Below are 23894 nucleotides of genomic sequence, written 5' to 3'. Positions count from 1 at the left end.
TGGCGAGGAACAAAAGAACAATTAAATGTGGGTGCGTCTGCACCCAGGAATCCGTACGGCAGGAAAACTACCTCCACCACTCGTTGGAAAAGGAGTCAGCTAAACAACTCACAAAAGTCACAAAAGATCACTGTTAACCAGTCAGCTGAGCACGTTACCTTCCAGGTAGAACGATATCTCGGCAAAGAGGTGGAGGCGTCGTCCTGCTGATATTGCCCTGCTGATCAGATGATGGGTAACAGCTGTTGCAGGTGATGCGTGACAGCTGTCACCCTGGCTGCTCCTGTGAGGCGACTGCGCCCTCTCGTGCCTGAAGCCCGCACTTCAGGCAGGGCGCCCTCTGGTGGTGGGCCAGCAGTACCTCCTCTTCTGGCGGCCCACACAACAGTTATTATGATGCTTCAAAACACACTCCAATTTGCTATTCAGGATTAAACAGGAAGGAAGAGCACTCTGTGGAATAGTCCCATTACTAAAACTGACTTCTTTAGGGTGGACTATCATGGGTTCTAATTTATTCACAATTCACTGATTGTTATCTCCTGCTTCATCATAATCATACAAATCTTAAAAGGCCTGTTTTTTAACAAAGTAGTCAAAATTCATGTTTTTTGATTAACGTTTCAAAATATTGTCTTTTCCTTATGAATGACGAGGAAAAACATTGAAAACATTTGAACGCTTTGCACAGATCTGTAAATGTCCATCGTTTGCTAAAGTTCAAAGGACGCTCTTTTACAACACATTCAGTATTTGAATGTATGATAAAGAGGCACACTTTGGAAGACTTAATTTGCTTAATTTGCTCTTTAGACCTTTACTCCTTCACAATTACATATTGCTCTTGATTATTTGCCACAGTTCTATGATGTCACTGCTGTTTTTTATTTTTATTTTTAATTTTTTTTTTGCTGAAGGAAAAAGCTTTTGTCTTTGAGCAAACAAAACCCCCCATCCTTCCTTCCTTCACTTTTCAATGCCCTCTTGGGCATCGCTTTGGTAACTCATGATGACTCCCCCTCACTTCAGACCATCTCCTCAACCCTGACAACCGTGAGAAATGTTACACTCGATGTGTTTGAAGTGTAGCTGTTTTCTGAAAACCCTCCAGTGCACAGAAGTTATCTTTGTCTAAATAACAGAAAGGACCTGTAGTGAATAGTGCTTTGTTTACCATTTAACACAAAAAGAGGAAAAAAAGGGGGGGGGGGGGGGGGTGCTCTATATTTATCTGTCACTGTTGCTTTTCTTTGCTTTAAAAATGCTCAATTGTTTTTGTGAAATATTTCACGTTCTGTGAACAGTAGAATTAGGTATTATTATGTTGCTGCCAAATCCCAACTTCTGGTTTCTTTCGCCTGCTAACAAAGGGCTCGTAAGTTACTGTTAAATGTTGTCTGGAGCAAGCCAAAAAGTTCCACTGGGGCTCGGCACATTGGGCTGTGTCGCCGACTTTATTTTGCTGAACTGTGACTGCAGCAACAAAAGAAGAGAGAGAGAAAGAGAAGGAATGCAGCACTTAGCATATCTTATGTTTTAGTATTTTGTCTCCCACTTGGGCACAACATCCTTAAACTGAGCCACACTACAAGATTTGTTTTTTTAATCTAAAATGGTCAAAAACAAACAAACAAACAAAAAAAAAAAAACACACTTGGCAATACAAACTTATTGAATAAATACAGTACATAGAACTTTCATTCTCTGTTATCCACACATTTTTTTGAGGGAGAGCATACATTGAGGGCCCTTTCTTGATGATCTGTCATGTGTGAAATGCCAGTGCTTTTGTGGCATGTCCAGTTCCACTTTGCTATTTACACTGCATGCAATCTGTGTAAAAAATAACACACAAGTGAGTCGTATTTTATCGTTCAATTTATTGTGGTTGTGGTTCTTGGGTGTTTCATTGTTGCTTGATGTGCAAAAGCACCTCATTATGTATACAAGCACAGTGAGCGTGCAACATTCATCCACCTATGCGATGTGTATCTGAATATTATGTGGTATAAATAGCAGGAACACTTTGTACTCAGCTTCAGACCAGGTTGTTGAAGGGTCTATAGTGCAGTTGCTTTCTGCTGCTTTGCGATAACATGCACCAATGCTGCAGCACATTTGACAGTTGCACATCATGGGCATGAAAATGACAACTGTGTTGTTTGAAAACTAGCGATGATACTTGCGCTGTGCTATGCACTACCCGTTACTTTGCACCGGGTGTAAAATAGGACCTATAGACAGAGAACTCACAGACACTGTTCAGTCTTCTATTGTGTAATTATGACACCAAAGCAACCATGGTCGCTGATTTTCAATAATGCTTCAAAAAACAAACATTTTGTCCATTGTTAAGGCACAAGTGTTTTATTAAAAAAGAATAAAACAACACAGACTGTGGAGTAAGATGTGGTGAAAGGCAGATGCGTACTGTGGGATGTTTTCTCTGTCATGGCACATGGAAGTGAAAACTTTCAATATTCACAGAAATGAAACAGCAGCTACATGCTGACTTTACTTTCCTGATTCAGGCTGCAGTGTTTCAAGGCCACATTGTTCACTGACTGTTAATATCGTGAACACTTATGCATGTCTTCAGATGACAGAAAGACTCAGCCTGATGAATTCAAACATATTTGAAATAGATTGCTCCAGAGATTATCTGGAATAGATCCTGATTTTTCACGTTGACGCACACAACCACTTTCAAGCAACACAGACCTCAAGTCGCTCCAGAGTCTGTTTTTTGAGACTTTGGCCACAGCATCTGAGAGATTTCTTAAAGGCGTCACTCTTTCAGTAGACTATATTCGTTTGGTAGAGTAGGTAACTCAGTAGATACGAAGCTGTTCTGCCTATCTGCAGACCTGTTTAAATTCTGTTCATTTGCATTGTCTCAGTCGATAACCCTGTAACTTAGTACCATCCTTGGCTAGGGAAGTAAACTGCGTTGGACTGGCATCCCATGTGGGGTAGGTATAGAATCTTCAACAGAATCTGGAGATGATTGCCAGGCCCTATATAGGAATTACTTCTTCTTATAAGAATAGATATTAAAGTTTGTTCCCAAAATATCCCAGTAGACATTAATGATATGATGCATAAAAAGTAATTCCCTTCAGCTGCTCCCTTGTTTTCACTCCGGGTTGCCACACCAGGTCTGAGGTAGAACAGGCCAAAGTTTTAGGCCGGATGCCATTTCTGATACAAGTCCACATTACATGGAGAAATGTGGCAGGGATGGGGTTTGAACCTTCTGTACTTTTATTTCTGTACCTGTAACTTGAAAGGCCATCCCTTCATGCACAGACTGACTCAGTGGGTGCATCTTATTGATTAAGGGGCAGTCACGATGTCATTTCAAGCAATTTATAGACAGTGTTTATTTTCTTTATTTATTTATTGGAATTGAAAGTTTGGTAAAATCAGTAGCTCACCACTCTGAGTCTGTTCTGCTTCAGGTTTCTTTCATACAATTAAAATACACCAAAGAGAGTTTTTCCTTATTACTGTTGCCAATGTGCTTGCTGTAAGGGGTTGTAAGATTAGACTTTACCCTTGTGAAGCACCTTGGGGCAACCTATGTTGTGATTTGGCACCAATTAAATCCATTGAATTGAATTTAATTACCATTTCAGGCCTCCAAAATTGTCTGATTATTCACTGCTGAAAAAAAAAAAAAATAAATAAAATAAAATAAAAAAATTTAAAGGAATACTTTTTAAACAGAGTATAGCAGGGGCGTGCTGGGAACATTTTTCAGCCCGGGAGTTTCATATCCAACCGGCCCACAAACCGCCAGCCCACAGAGATAATAAGAGTTCTGCTGTGGCATTTAAATCCAGCATTTATGTGCTGACTGACTGTGAAAATTGGGTGGCTTATAACAGAAAGTAAAATTTAGTTAGTTAAAACAAGAACGCTATTGTTAACTCACCAGTACACCACCTAAGCAGTGAAGTCCCATACTGTAAGTAGCTGGAAGAGGTGGTCTCTTGCTATAATGCGGCTCACCTTTCGCGGCCTCACAGTTTCGCGGATTTTTTATGTGCAATTTTGCATGCTTTTTTTTTTCTTTTTTAAACAGCTCATTGTGTTCTGCGTCCTTATAAGGCAGGCCGGTCGCGGCACCGGTTGGCATCACCGCGATTACTCTCACTGCCTCCGATTCGCTTACCGAGTCTGCGGGCTCGGTAAACGCAGCAGCGGGCCACTCACACCGCCCCCTCTCTGCTGTGCGGAGTTGCGGCCAAAATCTGGCAACAGGTCCAGAGACTACGCTCGCTATTTTGATGTGGATGTTGACCGCAGCTGCAGAGCTCCGTGGCCACCGAGAGAGGACTTGGATTCTTTGCGGGTCCCGCATCTGTACCCCCGGAGGCAGTGAGCGAAGGGAGAGTTCTGCGTGTGTCTGTTTATAATCTTCTCGTCCAGAAGAAAAAAGAGAGTTTACACAGGAGAGAAAAGTGAGAAAATGTTAATGCCTGTTTGAGAAAAGTGTATAAAGTGTGTAGTGAGGGGTTTCACAGCCTTAAAACATCTATAATAATTATAAAAAATAGTGCTGACTACTTTGCGGATTTCGCTTATCGCGGGTTATTTTTAGAATGTAACTCCCGCTATAAACAAGGGACCACCAAATGTTGATACGGCTGACATCCTAGCATCAACAGGCATGTAGCCTGTTACACTTGGCAGCATCTTCCTCCAAAGCTTTTCTTTTTCTTAATCTAGCTTTTTCAGCTCCACCTAGCTTTTTTCTGTCCATCTTTTCACTCACGGGTAGCGCAAGTGCCATCTGGGCGCACAGGGCTTGATTGGACTGAACTAACTGTAATGAATGCATAGGGGTGTTAAACGTGTAATGGTATGTCCCTACCTTAGGCTTTGGAAAAGATAACAGCGTTACAAAAGAAGCAGTCTTAAGTTATTTTCTTGTGAATTTTTGTGATTGTAAAACATTTATAACACTTAATGTCTTCTCTTTAAGATACAGCAGTCCAAGTGTATTGCTGTGTAGCCTAACAGTTAGTGGTGGTCATATAACACCCCCTCACAATGGCCCCAGGTTGGACCAGCCCACCAGGAAAACTCCCGACTCTCCCGATTACCCAGCACACAGTAGGAGTATAGTGTCAATTCAGTTCACCCTCTGGGATATTGATCTGGTCAGTTAAGTAGTAGAGGGTGTTGTTAATCAGTTTAAATTCCTTTGGTGTTAATGAAATTAACAACAGGTGCACTAGAGGTGCAACAATGAGACAACACCTCTAGGATGGCATATCAGTATGTCCTATTGCTGTCTCCCAACTCAGTCTCAAGAGAATGGAAGAGATTCCAGGAGACAAGCAGTTACTCTAGGAGAGTATCAAACCCATCAGCATCATAATCCATCAGCAGGACCAGTATCTGCTCCTTTGTGTAAGAAGGAACAGGATGAGCACCACCAGAGCTCTAAAAAATGACCTCCAGCAGGCCACTGGTATGAATTTTCATTTCCATCAAATGGTGTGACATCCTTTGGTTCATAGCATTACCCAGTCAGTATCAGGAAAGATATCCAGCATAATTTGTTTTCCCTTTGAGATCTGATGTGTCTTCAAAGTGTTCCTTTAATTTTTTTTTTGAGCAGTATAGCTTTACCTGAAACACCAGCCACATGGAACTATAAATTTATTTTATTTTTGACAGTATGACCCCTTTAAGTTGCCACAGAAGTGCTATTGCTCTTCTATGGCAGATTCATATGTGGATTTCTGTTACACTTGCCGCAGAAGTCCATAAATTGCCATTTCAGACATATATTTTGTATATGCCAGGAACGTTTCTGCATACACAGTGATAAACTTGTCTGATTTTATTTTAGGAATGCTTTACCTGAAACACCAGCCGCATGTAACTGTCAAGTCAAGTGTGGGCGTGTGTGCTGGTCCTGCGCTTTGCCACATCCAGGACACCACGGAGCGGAAGCATATTCCATTCACTGGATAAAAAAAATAAATAAATAAAAAATAGACTGCTGATCTCATAATTACGAGAAAAGATCTCCTAATTACGAGATCTCATAATTATGAGATCAGGCTATTTTTTCTTCTTTTTTGTTTTCTAGCTTCCGTACCGTACAATGATGGGCTTCCGTACTTCCAGTAAAGACAAGTGTGAGATTTTCCGAGTCATAATCGAAAATTGGCCAATTTGTAACCGCCGACACTGCACTGTGATTGCACACCGCTATGCGCACTCAACTATGCGCACGCAAAATGTGGATTTTTCCCGAAGGTGTTCCTGGATGAATGAAACTCCTCTAGGAAGGCGGGGCATGGGGCACCCAGACTGGCATGCGCCTGGCTGGGAGTGAGCCCCGCTTTGTCCATCAGTGGTCGGTGGGGCTGTGTGAGTGAAAGCTGAAAGTCAGGAGGGGAGCGAGACACGTCTCATTTTGGTGAGACACCCTGTTGCTCCTTCTTGGATGTTGTTCATCCAGGAGCAGCCGAGGGGAAAATCCACACTTTGTGTTTGATTACAGTGTGTTATCATCGGCTAACCTCAGCCTGCTTCTTTACTGAGAGACTGGAAGTACGGAAGCTATATATATAAAAAACAAATTAGACACCTGATATAATTACAAAATGAAAATCTCGTAATTATGAGTTCTTCTCTCCTAATTATTTGAACAGCTGTTTAATTATTTTATTTTTTTTATCCTGTGAATGCAATACACTTCTGTACCACGGAACTGCCTTGGGTCATGGATAGCAATCACCCAAGCAGACAGCCAGTCCATTCTAAAATATCCATCTATCTGCCGCGAGGTGAAACGTGGGCATCCCCTTGGCCTTCTCCAGCTACTGGTGTCCTCAACAATCAGGCACCTGCATGCTAGATCACGCATAGACAAAGAGGCCACATAGCCAAAAAATAGAAAGTGATACTCCCTCACAATGCAAGTGTCACATGTAACTATAAAAGATAAAAAGATAGATTTTGTTTTCACTATATAATCCCTTTAAGTTGTCATTGAAGAGCCGTTGCTGTCTTTGTTTTTTAATGTAGATGAAAGTGATGCAGGTTCATATAAAAAAAAAACAGCCCCACCTTTTTTTTGGATGACTTGCCTTCACTGCTGAGTGACGTGTGTATTTGCGTGAGCTCCTGTGTGTCTTGGGGAACTGAGAGGCTGTTATACCATTTGGTGCTGTTGTGGTATCAGTAAAAAGGCCAGTGGCACAGGGGAACAGAGGAGGAGGAGGAGGAGGCAGTGAGGGATTCAGGCTTTGAGTGCTCATCGACCCTTCCTGTGCAGACACACAGGGACACTTCAGCGTTCTCACACCTGCATCAGCTTTCGCTGTATGCGGCGGGGACAAGGACGCTGACCACGCTGTCACGGCAGCTGCATGTCTTTAAAGCGAGATACAAGACAGCCTTTCGAGCAGCATTTCTGCAAATAATTTACCGTGCACAGTAATTATCAGCGCTCTGCTCAGTGTGTAAAGTGTGCACTTCAGGCGGCTCGTGTTAATTTGCTTTTTGAGTGTGGATTGTAGCTGTGGTAACTGTGGCAAGTCACCGGTAGCAAAGCCATCAGGAGACAGTGTGAAGTGTGGATGAAGTGCTGCTGTAATTGAGTTGACTTTTTCCAGAGGAAAGTCAACAATAATGGAGGAACAATTTAAGCAAATTAATTTAGACTCCTTTGCAGTCACTGTACAGTAAGTTACCTTGTTGGAAGATATGTATTCTCCCAACCATTTATCATTTTTGAATAACATTATCTCTGATTACTTAATACACTCAAAAACTGGCTCTTTGGATGAACTCAATTCAATTATGTGCAGGATTTTCATTTAATAAATATATGTAGTCCCAACTCAGTTAAAGTGGATATGACACCTAAAAAATTAGGTAAAACTAATATAAATATCAAAATATACATACAGTATAGTAAGTTGAAAGTGGTTTTAATTATTATTACTGAGAAATAAAGTTTGTACAGTTTCTCAAAAGTGTGTTTCTTGGAAAGCGCGCTGGTAGCGTTCCATCAGCGGTCACGTGATGCCGTGACGTCACAGAATGTAGAGTCCCGTCTTTGTCTGTTAGATTGACAACAGGAACAGATGGACCTCAGCATGGACAGTGACGAGATCAAGAACTTTTCTGACTCCTCTTCAAGTGTGGATTATTTCTGGCTCGGATCCTGAGGATGTCGCAGCAGTGATTAGACCCTACAGATTGGAGCCGTATCTTTCAGACAAACATTCAAAACAGGAGCATTCTGGCAGTGAAAATAATGCTGACGGTGTTTATGGTGGAGCCAAAGCAGAGGCAAGAGACGTGCCAATTCTGATGGATTTTGAAAGGCTGCAGAATATGGAATGGTAAGGGAGGCTTTGATTTTTGTTGCTGCTGTTTATAACACTATAATTACTCTATAGCATTTTCGATTCAAGCGTCTGTTTACTGCCTTTGTTATTGTTCTGGAGCCATGACAGTGTAGCTATTACTTTGGACCGCCGTCATTACCTTCGGGTTTTTGCCGTTTTCGAGTGCCTGGCATTGCATTCATCCGTGTTTAGTTACGTTATTTTCACGAAAGAATAGGAGATAAATGGCAAAGGTTTCGAAAAAGATTGCCGAAAACAACACTGAACATGACGCCGTCGTGTTTACATGCCGCTGTGTTTACATGTCGCCGTGTTTACATGCCGCCGTCGTGTTTACATGCCGCCGCCGTGTTTACTACGTAAGTTCCTTGACCATTTCCAGATTATTGTGAACATATTATTTGGGGTTGACATTTTAGGTGTTCCTGTGAGCAGTGAGAACATGGAGATGGTAGAGGAAAGTGTCTGCTGTCGGGAGCAAATGCGTGTGTGCGAGCGGAGCAAGCGGCAGCCTGACATTTCGTGCATCACACAACACCGCGGCTTTTGATCAATCTGCCTGGACTTGAAAAGGTTAAAACCTTTCACCCTTGTGTTTGTGCAATATGGTGCGACACCCTGGTCAGGCATATCGACAAACAAGTCCCTGAGAGCTGTGTTTAATCAAAGTTTCTGCCGCTAAAAAAAGTGTAAACAACGGCGCCAGGCGCGCGAACCGATACGGTCTACATGTAGTGACGTATTTTAGGCTTGGTGCTCAGCGGGAAGCTGGTCACGGGGCATGCACATTTTTCAGTGGTGGGATGTTCAGATGTTATATATAATGGAAGAACTGCGTCCATTTTCCCAAAACGCTTAGGTTGACCGAATTATATAACCTTTGTTACATGTAATAAGACTGTGTTGTCTTTAAGTGTCATATCCACTTTAAATTACATTATCTTGCATGGATGAGTTTTATTTGAGTTGGGGCTACATATATTTATTAGATGGATCCAATCTAATGAATCGGTTTTTGAGTCTACCACACAAACAAATGACTCATTGGATGAACTCAATTCAGTTATGGGCAGGATTTCCATATAATAAAATATAGGTAGTCTCAACTCAAATAAAACTCATCCATGCAAGATAATGTAATTTAATTGAGTTGGGACTACATATATTTATTAGATGGATCCAATTTAATGAATCAGTTTTTGAGTATATCACACAAACAAATGACTCATTGGATGAACTCAATTCAGTTATGGGCAGGATTTCCTTATAATAAATATAGGTAGTCTCAACTCAAATAAAACTCATCCATGCAAGATAATGTAATTTAATTGAGTTGGGACTACATATATTTATTAGATGGATCCAATCTAATGAATCGGTTTTTGAGTCTACCACACAAACAAATGACTCATTGGAAGCACTCAATTCAGTTATGGGCAGGATTTCAAATAATAAATATAGGTAGTCCCAACTAAATTTAATTTAATTATCTTGCATGGATGTACTTTATTTGAGCTGGGGCTTCATATATTTATTAGATGGAAATCCTGCACATAACTGAGTTGAGTTCATCCAAGGCATCAGTTTTTTGAGTATAGGCTGATGTTTAAAATATTTTGATCACTTTCTGTTTTGCTCATTCAGACTGAAGACAATACGTGGTGTGTCCATAAAGTAACGGTCCTTTTTATTTTTTTTTTAAAACTATATGGATTTCATTCATATGTTTTTACCTCAGACATGCTTGAACCCTCGTGCGCATGCGTGAGTTTTTCCACGCCTGTCGGTGACGTCATTCGCCTGTGAGCACACCTTGTGGAAGGAGTGGTCCCGCCCCCTCGTCGGATTTTCATTGTCTGGAAATGGCGGAATGAAAAGGACATTTTTTTCCATCAGAATTTTTTCAGAAGCTGTTAGAGACTGGCACCTGGAAACCATTCGAAAAAGTTATCTGGCTTTTGGTGAAAATTTTACGGGCTTCACAGAGAATAAGGACTTTAACTACAGCTTTAAGGACCCCTTTAAGGACGGTCGGTGCGCCGCGCTCCGAGCTGCGACGTCGCGGCACAAACCACTGGATCATTTCTAAGCTGATGGCTCTGTGGATACGAGACCGTCGTGTGCTCTTTCTCTGGTTATCACAAAAGCTGGACATCAGCCATTTTCCGGCAGATTTCACTTTTAACAAGAGATTTTGTCATGGAAAGCCGCGCGGAGGCTTCGCGCGTCACGACCGATTCGCTGATGAAGCGAGACAAAGGAACACCTCCGTTTCGGAGTGTTAGAGGACAAGTTTGGACATGTCTATCTCGGCTTTCAGTGCTTACCAGTCGAGTGAGTATAAGAGAACTTGTGGAGAGCTGGACATGTCCAAACTTGTCCAAGAAACAAGAAATCTCTTGTTAAAAGTGAAATCTGCCGGAAAATGGCTGATGTCCAGCTCTTGTGATAACCAGAGAAAGAGCACACGACGGTCTCGTATCCACAGAGCCATCAGCTTAGAAATGATCCAGTGGTTTGTGCCGCGACGTCGCAGCTCGGAGCGCGGCGCACCGACCGTCCTTAAAGGGGTCCTTAAAGCTGTAGTTAAAGTCCTTATTCTCTGTGAAGCCCATAAAATTTTCACCAAAAGCCAGATAACTTTTTTGAATGGTTTCCAGGTGCCAGTCTCTAACAGCTTCTGAAAAAATTCTGATGGAAAAAAAGTCCTTTTCTTTCTGCCATTTCCAGACAATGAAAATCCGACGAGGGCGCGGGAACACTCCTTCCACAAGGTGTGCTCACAGGCGAATGACGTCACCGACAGGCGTGGAAAAACTCACGCATGCGCACGAGGGTTCAAGCATGTCTGACGTAAAAACATATGAATGAAATCCATATAGTTTTAAAAAAAAAATAAAAAGAACCGTTACTTTATGGACACACCACGTAAAGCAATTTAGCCACTTAAAAAAGAACAAAAAAAATCTATGTTCTGGGTTGTGGGTATAGGGGAAAAAAGTGTATCTGAGCGAGACACAGCCGAGTTACGAGTTGATTATGTATCCAGAAAGATGACTCCTGCACAGCATGGTACAATCACAATGGAGGGTGATAATTTAATTGTGCTAAACGGTGGTTTCCGTGTCAGTGCTTCTCCAGCTGGGAGCTGTCAGGTAGTAATATCTCATTATGGCAGGTGAGGAGCCCAGAGGAACCCCACCATGACACCTGTTAGAACAGGAGGAACCCCCAAAGGGAAGCACGCAGATGATCCTCTCTCACGCATGTACATTTAAAAAAAAAAGAAATTCTCCCACTGCCTCCATTTAAATTGACTTCTATTCATACTAGTTATTTTTAATGATGTTGCAATTGTTCGTAAATTGGTTTAATTAAGCTCCCTTCCAATTAAAGCTCATGTTTTCCTGCTGTATTTGTATTGTGTGTGTTGCATTTAGTGAATATTTAACAGCCTTGATAGTACAATACAGATTATATCACATCTGTTCATTAGATCTCATGCAGTCAGACAGATTTTTTAAGTGCTGCCATATGCTCCATGCTACGTCTCATAGCTGTGCACAGAAAGCACGAATAAGCATGCAACTGCAGCTTGTTAATGGGAGTCCTATTGTGTGTTTTTTAAAATGTATATATATCACACCAAAACTACTTCACGGATACATCACAATGTAAAACCAAGATCAGGAAGACACTATTTTGTTTCAGCTTGTGAATTAAATATCACATTGCAACATCTTGATCAGTTGGACCATTCTGGATCAGTATGCAATTATTGCACTGTGTTGTGGAATCCAGATCCAGGCAAAGTCTGGATCACGATGTTAATCACATATCTGTTATTTTGAGTCCTCGTCAACCCTTGGTGGATGTCAGAAATCTTAGATTGCTCTTGTACTTTTTTATCATCACATCCATCTATGGGATGCTTTAATATCTGTTTTTAAGATTATATATTACCATATTAGTCTGAATATAAAATGTTATTTTTCTTTGAAATATCATTTGGAAATCATTTGGAAAAAAAGTGGGGCCATTTTATATTTAGGATCTTTTACATACTGCGTGCATCCGCAATAGTAGGTGGCCACTGAGGACTATCCATCCATCCTTTTTTGAACCCCACTTATTGCAGTAAAGGGTCACAGGGCTGGGGTGTATCCCAGCGGCCATTGGATGAGAGGTGAGCTACATCCTGGACAGGCCGCCAGTCTGCCTCATGGCTGACACATATGGACAGAAAAACACATTCACACTCACACCTATAGTTGATTCCACCACTATACTAAACCTGCATGTCTTTGCAAAATAGATGGAAGTTGAAACACTTGGTGGTAACTCGCACAACCATGGGGAGAATATGTAAACTCCACACAGAAAGGACCAGGTCATAAGTGAACTTGGGACCTTGTTGCTGAGAGGTAACAGTGCTAACCACGAAGCCACCGTGCTGCCCCTCCATTGAGGACTATTATTTTGCTATTTTGACATGCGCATAAAGCAGCTCATGTTGTTTATTTCAAAACTGTAAAAATGTTATTCAATTTTTGCTGCTCAGACTGCATCAGGAAAGATTGTATCTTCATAAAGAAAGCAGCAGAATCATACAGTGTTGTGCAGTACTTCCACCAGTTTCTGTCCTTCAGACCAAACTCTGTAAAAGAGTTTGGTGATTTATGTTTGGCATGGGACAACGTTTTGTTCTGTTAGTTTCTTGCTATGGACATAATTAATGATTTTTTTAAAAAGTCTTTGAAAATTTACTTTGTCACGTCTCTCATTCCTGCATGAAAAAAAAAATCACTGAGTATTTTTCAGGCCTTTACCTGTTAATAAAGTCTTTGGATACGCTGCCATGTCATTACGCAGTTGGTGAGCCTGCACACCAATTGACTGACTGATGTGACATGATTATCTGAGGAGTCAAGGTAGACCAATTTGTGCTGTTTATTGCATTTTGTTTATTGTACTCCTGCTTTTTCAAGGTAGCCTTTTTTAATCCCACAGTGTGCTTATATTTGCATTATTTTCAAATAATACAGTTTTCTTAATAAAAAAAGTTTTTTGTTAATCTGTTAAGTGTTGGTATCTGATTGAAGAAACTATAATGTTTACTCCCTCCTGGGATATGAGATCAAAACTTTATGTGCTTGCAGAGTGCAAGGCACCAACTGTGTAAGTGTGCTGGTGGACAGGGCAGACTGATTGGTGGTTGTCCGTGGGTTGGTGGTGTGGAGTTACTTATCACCATTGTCTATAAAAGGTGAACAGTGTGACAGAGCTGATACAGCGGGCTGAAAGTCACTCTGTGCCATTTACGATGAAAGGAGAAATGGGATAGCTGTGCACATATGGCCCCCGCTGTCGCAGGACCTCTAAAATAATCAGTGCACAACACTCTGCTGACACTTGACAATTAGGCAGAGGTTGTTCTGCATGGCAATGAAACATTATCTTGAGGAACAATTCATGATTCAAAGCATTCCGGGCCACTGATCCACAGCTGGAGAACTTCATTCCTAAGCCTTAAATGTGTGCAATACTGTCAGCTACAGAGCAGCTTTCTTTTCTGTGTGATCCTCTCTCCTGTTGCATCTAGTCTTCAAACTCTGCAGACAACCGGCCATTCAAGCCACTTCTGAAATCAGAATTCACAGTCTCATCACACCAGATCTGATTTGTGTCAAGACTTGACAATAAAATGGACTTCTGTGAGTGAATCATCACTTTGGGATTTCATTGTGCAGTGCAATATGCAAAAATTGTCTTGGACAGATTGGCGGCCTGTCCACGGGTAGACCCTGCATGTCACCCATGGCGATAGGGATATGCCCCCAAGTGAGCCTTAACTGCAATAAGCAGGTTGTAGAAAATGATATGAATTAATATGCAACAACAGTTGGAAGTATCTTTTAACAAGGCATTCAAAAATGTTTTATTTTTTGCATTATATTCTGCAAGTTGATTATTTTGTATAACCTGAGTATTAGTTTACAACCTGACGAAATTGAAAGATGAACTCAAGAAAGAAAGACAAATTCAGATGTCAAGGACAAGAAAAGAAAAGTGTAACACAATATATTCTACTTGTTCATCCATCTGTGCATGTGTGCATGCTTCCTTGGACGTTATGCCATATTTCAGTAACAGCTGTTTTACAGACTTTATTTTGCTGTCAGATTATTTGCATGACACAAATTCCTATTAGCTGGAAGAAACCAAAGGCCAAAACCAACAAAATTATCCACTACTCACACCACAGTAACCGCTGACACTGCAGTGCTGATTGTGGGCTCAAATTAGTCAGAGACTCTAAGTTTCCAGTGGGATATTTTCATGAAAATAATTGAAATTCCTGTTGTGATCTTTGACTTCATTGACATAACAACCCCAGCCCCCAGCTGTATTGCAACAACAGGTCAGAAAAATTGTTCCAATGAAGAATAAATTTAACAGAATATAACAAATCACAGCTGAGTATGTCAGTCATTAAACATAATGCAGAAGGAAAATAATTTTGAATATAGGGAATAATTATACACCGTAATCAGAAATGATGGGAAAGAAACTGCTGCTTTCTTCTTGTCATCTTACAGCCTCTGTGCCATTTTCAGCCCACCGTAATGCGGTTTACCGGTGCATCTTGCTGATATTTTTCAAATGCATGTATTTGTAAAAGTCAGACAGTGTCAAGATTTGGAGACAATTGCATCTTTGAGGTAGTTTGGCCAATTGGGTATGAAAGCAACCTGCAGTAATTCAGATTTATGAGCACCCAGAAAACCACAAGTAAAGAAGCCCTGGAACAATCTAATACCACGAATCAGTTATACATTGTTGCTGACATAACGGTGTAAATAGGGTCAAGTTAGCAGTAACACAAACAGGAACATGACCTCTTGTGTTAGTTTTGTTTGTTTTTGTCTGTTTTATGGGTTAATGTATGAGAGCAACCTGTTAGGATTTAATCTGATTCAGTGAAGTCATTTTATTTATCAAGACAAAAACACGTGTCTCAAAAACAAATATCAAAGTATGTAGATAAAATACCCTGTAAACACTGATGTGGTACATTCTAAAAACAGAGAAAAACAAGCAAAAGAAAGAATTTCTACTTTCAGTTTTAGAACAAATGAACTTTTTTCTGTTCCTGTGTCTTTACTGGAAAAGGAGCTTCTGCTGCTTGCCTTATGACAGCGACATGTCCAAATATCCATGCTACTCATACTACCTTACTGTGTAGTAGGCAAAAAGCAGTACGTCACGATATGTAGGGTATCCAAATACTCGGTATGCATTTAATATTAGACAAACAGTACTCGGATGGTGCTATGGACTACACTGTTCTATCCCATGAGGCAGCTGGAGCCTGGTAACTAGAGGTGGGCAATACCAGGAATTTTGGTATTGATCCGATAACAAGTAAATACAGGTCCAGTATCGCCGATATCGATACTGATACTGATACCGATGCTGATACCGAAACTTTTTCATATTTAAGCTTCATAGATCCAAAGGATTCAAAAGACCTAGGATAGAATTTCGCCAAACCTTGTACATGACAACAAAATACTTTATTATCACAATCAACATTTTTGTTTAAAAAATATCACTCAGCACAACTTAAAACAAAATCTCCTGAGGTAGAGGGCTGACAAACCACAATACAAGGGTGTGCTGCTCCATGTTGTGTGACACAGCACAGCACTGCTCTTACAGACAGAGAGTAGACTTTCATGAACCTCCGTGCGCAACAGTCAGTGCGTGCAGGAGAGAAAAAAAGCTTGAGTATTGATCTTTTTACACGAGGTTCGTTCAATATCAATACCAGCGTTGGTATCGATATTATCAATATTAGGATCGATCCGCCCACCTCTGCTGGTAACCAAAGAAGAACTTCCTAGAAAGATTCAAAAAATATTGTGGACATGATGCATGAAAATGGGCCTTGTCATTGTACAAATATTCACCAAGAACCATTTTTAAAAAGTTTGCCATTGCAAAGTTGAAGTTTTAGCAGCATACATGAGTATGTATGAGTCATCTGTAAATATTAGGGTCAAACGACAAGTAAGATGGTGGTGGTGTAGTACATCCGAATTGTGTCCCTAAGACTTGCTATCTTACTTCTAGTACATATGACAGTAATAGCTGAGTAGTATGTCCTCACTGATGTGAGTACATACAAAGTATTCAGATGTAGGGCCAGTGTGGTCACACGACCTTGTATGCTGACGTTTCAACGCTGGTTGTCAAAACAGATGCTGGATTCACTCACTGCATGTGCGGATGGACCAACAGTATCTCTGTGAGGCGAATGCCTGGTTCACATGGCAGGATTTTAAACTTATCTGTAGGTTTCCTAAACCTGAGAGACCACACACGTGGAGATAAAAAAAAATATCATAGATCTAACAGGTTTGGTCGTACAGTGTGTGGTGTTCAGCCACACGGTAAGGACAACAACACCACACACAAACAGATTTCACACACGAACATTCCCAGGTCAGGACAAGAAATCTCGCAAAATCTCTCGAGATTAAACGTGACTTCAGAGTAAACAAATGGATGTATTTTGTGGACTATTTAAAATAGAGGAAAAAACAATACAAAAAGAAAAAGAAAAGGCGTTCTTTAAAGGAGTGGAGACAGCGTGACCACCGGACTTTCTGGTAAGTCAGAACAGCTGCTTTGATTTCATTTTCCGCTCCGTGTGTCCGTCACCTCGCTTTCTGATTGGCATCACGTCACATTCAGCAGGCAACATGCTCATTTGTGAACGGAGGATACAACACACACACTGCGATATCAGGCCAAGACAGTCAAACATGTTGAATATCCCCGATTTGCGATCGGAGCACCCCTGAAGTCCTTCCGAGCAGATCAGTGTGTTCTTAACACACCACACATGGCAGGAATATCTGATAAGATTATATTTAGCATCATCACGATTGTCGGAGCGTCCTTAAGATTGTCGGAAGGGGAAGATCGGGTCCGATATCGGACTAATTTTCTTGCTGTGTGAACCAGGCTTAAGGTGCCTTGACACTTGCACACATTTAACCCCCGCACTGCTGTGCAATTTGTCGTGACAATGCCACATGCTGTGTTCCCAGCTGGATGCTGCGCTTTGTGCCGCTGGATGCTGCACATATAAAATAATTATTTTGTAGTGTAATCATTTTCTTTCAGAGTTTGTCTGATGAAAACACCTCTAATCGCATCTGGAATCACAGAGGACCATTTCAGCTGCAGCTTTTCTCTCTCTGTCTCTCTCTTGTGCACTTCATGATGTGCAGAACACATTTGGAATAGTTTAAAAGTTTAATCATTTGTAATATTTATATTGTAATGACTTGGTAAAACAGTTGCGTTTTCATTCCTTCTTATGAGTAGCTGTAAAATTGTGTTTTTTATAGAGGTAACATCTCGTCATAATCATTCAGATTAGCTGCTCTGTGATGCGCAGCGCTGACGCGTTGACTCACAGTGACACAGTGTTTTTGAATTGTTTGTGCAACGTTCATGTGTAGTTCACAAAATTAATGTGTGCCAGAAATTTTGAACATTAAAAAAAAAAAATGCATGCTTGCATGAAGCTATGCACAGTTTACAATGAGTTTCCAACAAGTTTACTCTCCTGCATGGCAGATTACGTACCAGTGAGTGGATTAAATTCATGCAAGTGTCAAGGCACCAACCGTATAATGTGCCTCAACACACTGCCATTTCTTCCACAAATAACAAAACGGTCAAGTCAAACTGATTTACCACATTTGTTGTGACAAATGAACAGACAAATCAAAGTTTGGAACTGAACCGGAATTGACTCAAAGAAGTCTTATCTGAATGTAAAGTGCATAATAATTTCTAAAAATAGAGAATGGGTCCATATTAAGCTCAAAGTTAATGGGATCCAGTCTGAAAAGGTGGGAAAAGGTGGGTACTGTAAATGCACTTGTTTTAGAAAGCAGTGGAACAGGACAGATTCAGATGCAAATGAGTAATATGCTGCTCATTACCAAGCAGCAGAGAATGAGTGAGTAGCAACAGGTCAACAACCCACTGATTCAAACTCCCAATTAGCTCATCAACTTCAGCAAATTTTGTAAAAAAAGAATGAAATGAAGAATTAACATTAATAATGAATGACCTCTGTCTTTCTGCTTGCACAGACAGAACTGTGTAACTTTGAAGACCCTTAATAGAACCACAGTTTACTGTAAAAGGATGAAAATTATTTTACACAACACTCAAATAACATGCATTGGATGAACTCAATTCAATTATGTGCATCATTTTCATCTAATAAATATGTGTAGCCCCAACTCAAATAAAGCATATCCATGCAAGATCATTTAATTTAATTTAGTTGGGACTACATATATTTATTATATGTAAATCCTGCACATAATTGAATTGAGTTCATCCAATGAGTCATTTGTTTGTGTGATACACTTATAAAACTGACTCTTTAGAATGGATTCCATCTAATAAATATATGTAGCCCCAACTCAATTATATTATATTATCTTACATGGATGTGTTTTCTTTGAGTTGGGACAACATATATTTATTAGATGGAAATCCTGCACATAACTGAAGTGAGTTCATCCAAAGAGCCATTTTTTGAGTGAATATGACCTCTTTTTATGGAAAACCTACCCAGCAGTCTGCAGGAAAGCAGGCTGTTTTTATTTCTTCTTGCTTTCAGTTTTACTCTGTAAACTTCATTATCAGAGAATGTGATCATATTTTCGGTGCATCGGTACATTCAAATGAATTCCCCTCCTTGTTCTCCCCGTCAGATGACTGTGCTGCTTATCTGCTGATGTATTGCACACCAACATGTATAAATACAATGGTTTAGGTCTGAGCGCTGTGTAATGCCCACTCTGAATGCGAGGAATAAAACACTCCGTGTTTGCCATCAGGTATGTTCAAAGAATTATAACCGTCCTCCCGTTTTTATTCCCCTTTCAGTAATATGTGGTAGTATTGTATTGGGCTTGTCATATCTGGGGGGGGGGGGGGGGGGGGGGGGGGGGGGTTGTTGGGTAGAGGGGCTCATGCACTCTTTAGCAGCCCTCCCAGCGCTGCTAATAAATTATTAACTCCTGCTGACAAATACTGTTATGGAGCCTGCCGCAGATCTGTTGCATTCTTTAACAAGATTGCTGTAGACACATGTTACAGGAGGATGGAGTCTCCCTCTCGCCCATTCTCTTCCTCACGCCTCACCAGTTTGACTGATGACTCGAGACCAAAGTAAAAGTGCCTGAGAGACTGAATATTTTAGTGGTAAAATAATATCACTTGATTTAGTGTGACATACAAAAGCAGTACTTTGTTTCACACTTCACTGAGGACGCAGCGCTTGTTGTGTTCACAGCCAGAGGTTTTTGGGCACCTTGATTTAAAAAAACAAAATAAAATAAATGTCACTCACACACGCCTTCAAACGTTATGACTGCCCTCTCTAATTGTCGCCCTTCACTCGCCATGGCACGATCGTGGAAAACGCTGCTGTTCCTTTCCAATTAACAGGAACCACTTTTCAGATCACTTTGTATTTGATGTAATTACAGGAAACAGTTTAAAGACTGATTAAAATTAAGTACTGAATCCCACTGATGAGACAGGTGACAGCGCAGACAGACAGGGCAGGCAGGCAGAAAAGACAGCCAGGCAGCAGACAAACAAACCAACAGACAGACAGGGAGACAGATAAATAGACAAACATAAAGACAGACAGGCAGTCAGAAAGACAGACAGACAGCACAGACAGGCAGAAAGACAGAAAGGCAGCAGATAAACAGACAGACAAACAAACCAATAGACAGACAGGGAGGCAGATGGACAAACAGACAGACAAGAAGTCAGATAAATAGACAAACACAAAGACAGACAGGCAGAAAGACAGACAGACAGACAGCAGACAAACCAACAGACAGACAAACAGATGGACAGAAAATCAGATAAATAGATAGAAACACAGGCAGACAGGCAGATAGCCAGACGGGCAGGCGTGCACGCAGACAGGCAAGCACAGGTCGTTTACCTTTAAAAATGGTGTGATATAAAATATGGATTGACAAAATAATAAAAGAAAGATGAATAAAAAAGTATAGTGTAACTGCAGCAACATGACAAAATTGACTAGATTCAGTTGTAAAAAAATTAAATTGCAAAAGTTCAAGATTTCAAGCAATGAGTGCGAAACCTCAAGATTTCTGCAAGTGTTGTGTTTAGTCAGAAAGTGGTGAGAAAACCAGTGGCAGGTAACCTGAGAGGTCAGGAAGGACTGGAACACACACACACACACACACACACACACACACACACACACACACACACACACACACACACACACACACACACACACACACACACACACACACACACACACACACACACACACACACACACACACAGGTACACAGTCGCTAGAAGCAACTATACAAACTCTTATGTAAGAGATTATATTTTGGAAACCAAAAAGCCGAGCAAAAAAAAAAAAAAAAAAAAGGGACCAGTCACAGGAACCACATAATAATTCACTGAATTTTATAAATTGTTCTTTTTACCACAAGTGAGGTGCTTATAGCTGAGCTCCTATTGGGTTTGTTTGTTTTATGGGTTGTTAACATGTTTATTGAATGTGAGCTAACTTCAGTAGTGTGAGGAGGATGGACGTGACCAAGAATAACCTGGAATAGAAACATTACAAATAGAATCCTTTGGATATATATTTGTAAAAAGGAGTGGTACTAGGCAACTTGGAAAAAAGGCAACTTTAAAGTGAGTCCTGCTTTTTTGCTGTTTTGACTGTCCCTCTAACAGTTATTTTGTACAAACTGAAAAGCACTTTACATTTGTTTAGTTCCTAAAGGTACTTGCTAACAATATTAACAATAAATCAATAAAACTAACACAGCATGGTGTGTAAATTGGCAATACACCCACTTTGTTAATTTTTCATCTGTACAATTATGTGATGTGATCAACGGTGTAATGTACTACAGTAATGACTGTATTTTCTTGTTAATTTCTCTTTGTTTTACTCTCGGGTACATGCAAGTTTTGATAGTCAGCATCCTCTAGTTAAGAAAAACCATCATAACAGTGCAGGAAAAAGTGGAGTAGAAGTTAAATGTGGTTTAGGACTTTAGAGTCCACATTAGTAGAAGGCAGTACCCCCCTCCCCCTTCCCCCCCAAGTTTAATACCAAATGCATAATTAGATTTTTACTGGCAGAGTGTTTAATTTCATTCATTGAGGTGGCCTCATTAATTGTGAGAAAAAAAATGGAATGGGTTTTATAAATTCTGCACAAAAAGAGGTCGGGTTGTAAGAGAGAAAGCAAGTGGAATTAACATGATTTTTCTTTACACCTGATATGTCAAGTAGACTCTTCACTGTAATATTCATGAATATGTGTGACACATTTGTCAGTTTAGTCTTTCACTGTTAGTTTTTGAATCCTAAGGTGGTTTAAATAAGATTTATTGGCCTGGAGGGAAGTGATCACAGCACAATGTTAATTATTTCCTAATTTTACAAGTTTAAATAAAAGACGACATACTTATTTTTGTCTTAATTTGTCTTCTTCACACTCAGCCAGTTCAAACAAGAAAATGATAAGATGCTTGAAACATGAAATCAGTTGTAATCATGGAGCTGTATATAAGAACTAGAGAGCGCAGTCCCAATGCTGCACATTAAATGAAAACGTCCCTTCATGGACAGCGACATGACGTCTTCTAACCGGGCAAAATATTGATGAAGTACCCGGATGTTAATGCATTTTCAATGGAGATTTGCGACTGAACACATTAAGAAAAATGCTCGCAAAATATGTGTTAAAATGCGATTTTGACCTGGATATCGAGCCAGTAAAATTAAATGACATTACATTATGTCAGGATATTATTTAACTTACTCTGACACACACACATTCCCAAATATTAGTGTTGAAAGTTACACAGATCTGCGCTGATAAGCTACGCTGCTCGGCTGAACTGCTGCTGTGTTCAACGCAGCGCGGCTCCTAAAACCATTACAATACATTTATATATATATATATATATATAATATTTTTACACAATTATCCTTTATTGACCGAGTTTCATTCATGAAGTCAGTGGTGCGGATACACATCTCTGTGTGTGGGTGTGACTGTGAGCGGCACAGCGCAGGTCATTATAATCTCATTATTTTAAGGTGCAAATTTAAAAAAATCCCCAGTCTTGTTGAACAATTTTAATCACTAACGACAAGTATTTTAACTAGACATTGGTCTAACAGTGGAAAATATCAACTAGACATAAGTGAAGAGTTAATGGTCCGTGTCATCGGGCGACACAGGTACAGCAGGAAACATACAGCTGTTTAACATCCAAATATCACGGACAAAGTGACAAAAATAACCAAAACCACTTACTTATGGAAGGAAATATTGTCTCCCTTGTTCCTCTGCTTGTGGCTTTGCCAACATGCGCAGCTTTCCTTCATATTCCACCTGTTTGTTGAGGAGACTAAGTGAACTTATATGCACGCAACTTGCCCGGAATTAAAATGGCGATCACGCCTCCTTGCCGGCACACGGCTCAGCGGTACTGCGCTCTCTAGTTCTTATATACAGCTCCATGGTTGTAATACACAAGAAAGAGCATGGGGATAAGTAATGTGGGAGAAACAAAGGACTAGTGTTGATGCTGGTAACAGCAAAAATTGTACACGAGTGGTTGGACGAGTTTGACCTTCACAGACATCTTGTATAAGCAATAACTCAAAAACCAATAAATGCTGTCACTGTGTACGCTTCTGACTCAAAAAGGGATATGACTAGGCCATATCTCCTGAACTTTGGTGCACCACATCAAAAAAGCAAAAAAACAAACAAACAACAACAACAAAAAACCTCTCTGTCCTGCCTATGTTATATGTGTTCATTAGAGGTGTCTCTCATCTGCTGGATACAGTGTCTGCCTCCACATGAGTAGACAAGTTAAGCTGAGGAAAAACATGATTCCCACTGTTTTGCCAAGTATTAATTCATTTTATTAGGAAACAGAGCGTGCAGCAGTCTCAGCTTTACCTAAATTCTGGTTCTATTAGTGAAGCTTAGGGCTAGTGGCCGGCGATCACCTTACTATTTCCTGTTTTTCTTGTTTATTGCTGACAAATTATACTGTATTTCTTGTCTTTCTGATGCTTGGTTCTGTTTTTTCTCTCTGTTTAAGGTACAGCTCCATCCAGAGATGGGAGTGGTATTTGTGCTGGAGACCCTCCTGTACTGTGCACCAACAGCATTTTCCTGTATATTCGTTTTGCGAATTGTTCTGTAATTAATGTCTGTAGCATGGCCCAAGCAGAGGGTCACCCCTTTGAGTCTGGTGTGCTTGAGATTTCTTCCTCAGAGGGAGTTTTTCCTTACCACTGTTGCTCTGGGGGTTAGCAAGGTTAGACCTTACTTGTGTAAAGTGCCTTGAGGCAACTCTGTTG

General features: G+C 40.5%; 1 protein-coding gene across 5 annotated transcripts in view; it reads left to right on the top strand.

Moving 5' to 3' along the window:
* sox6 (SRY-box transcription factor 6) overlaps positions 1 to 23894 on the top strand; it is a 419745-nt gene that overhangs the window by 121033 nt on the left and 274818 nt on the right. The window lies entirely within an intron of this gene.

Source organism: Thalassophryne amazonica, chromosome 2, assembly GCF_902500255.1.
Source record: "Thalassophryne amazonica chromosome 2, fThaAma1.1, whole genome shotgun sequence".
Classification (NCBI taxonomy): Eukaryota; Metazoa; Chordata; class Actinopteri; order Batrachoidiformes; family Batrachoididae; genus Thalassophryne; species Thalassophryne amazonica.
The sequence above is the reverse complement of the archived record's forward strand: the minus strand, read 5'-3'. Positions and strand labels throughout refer to the sequence as shown.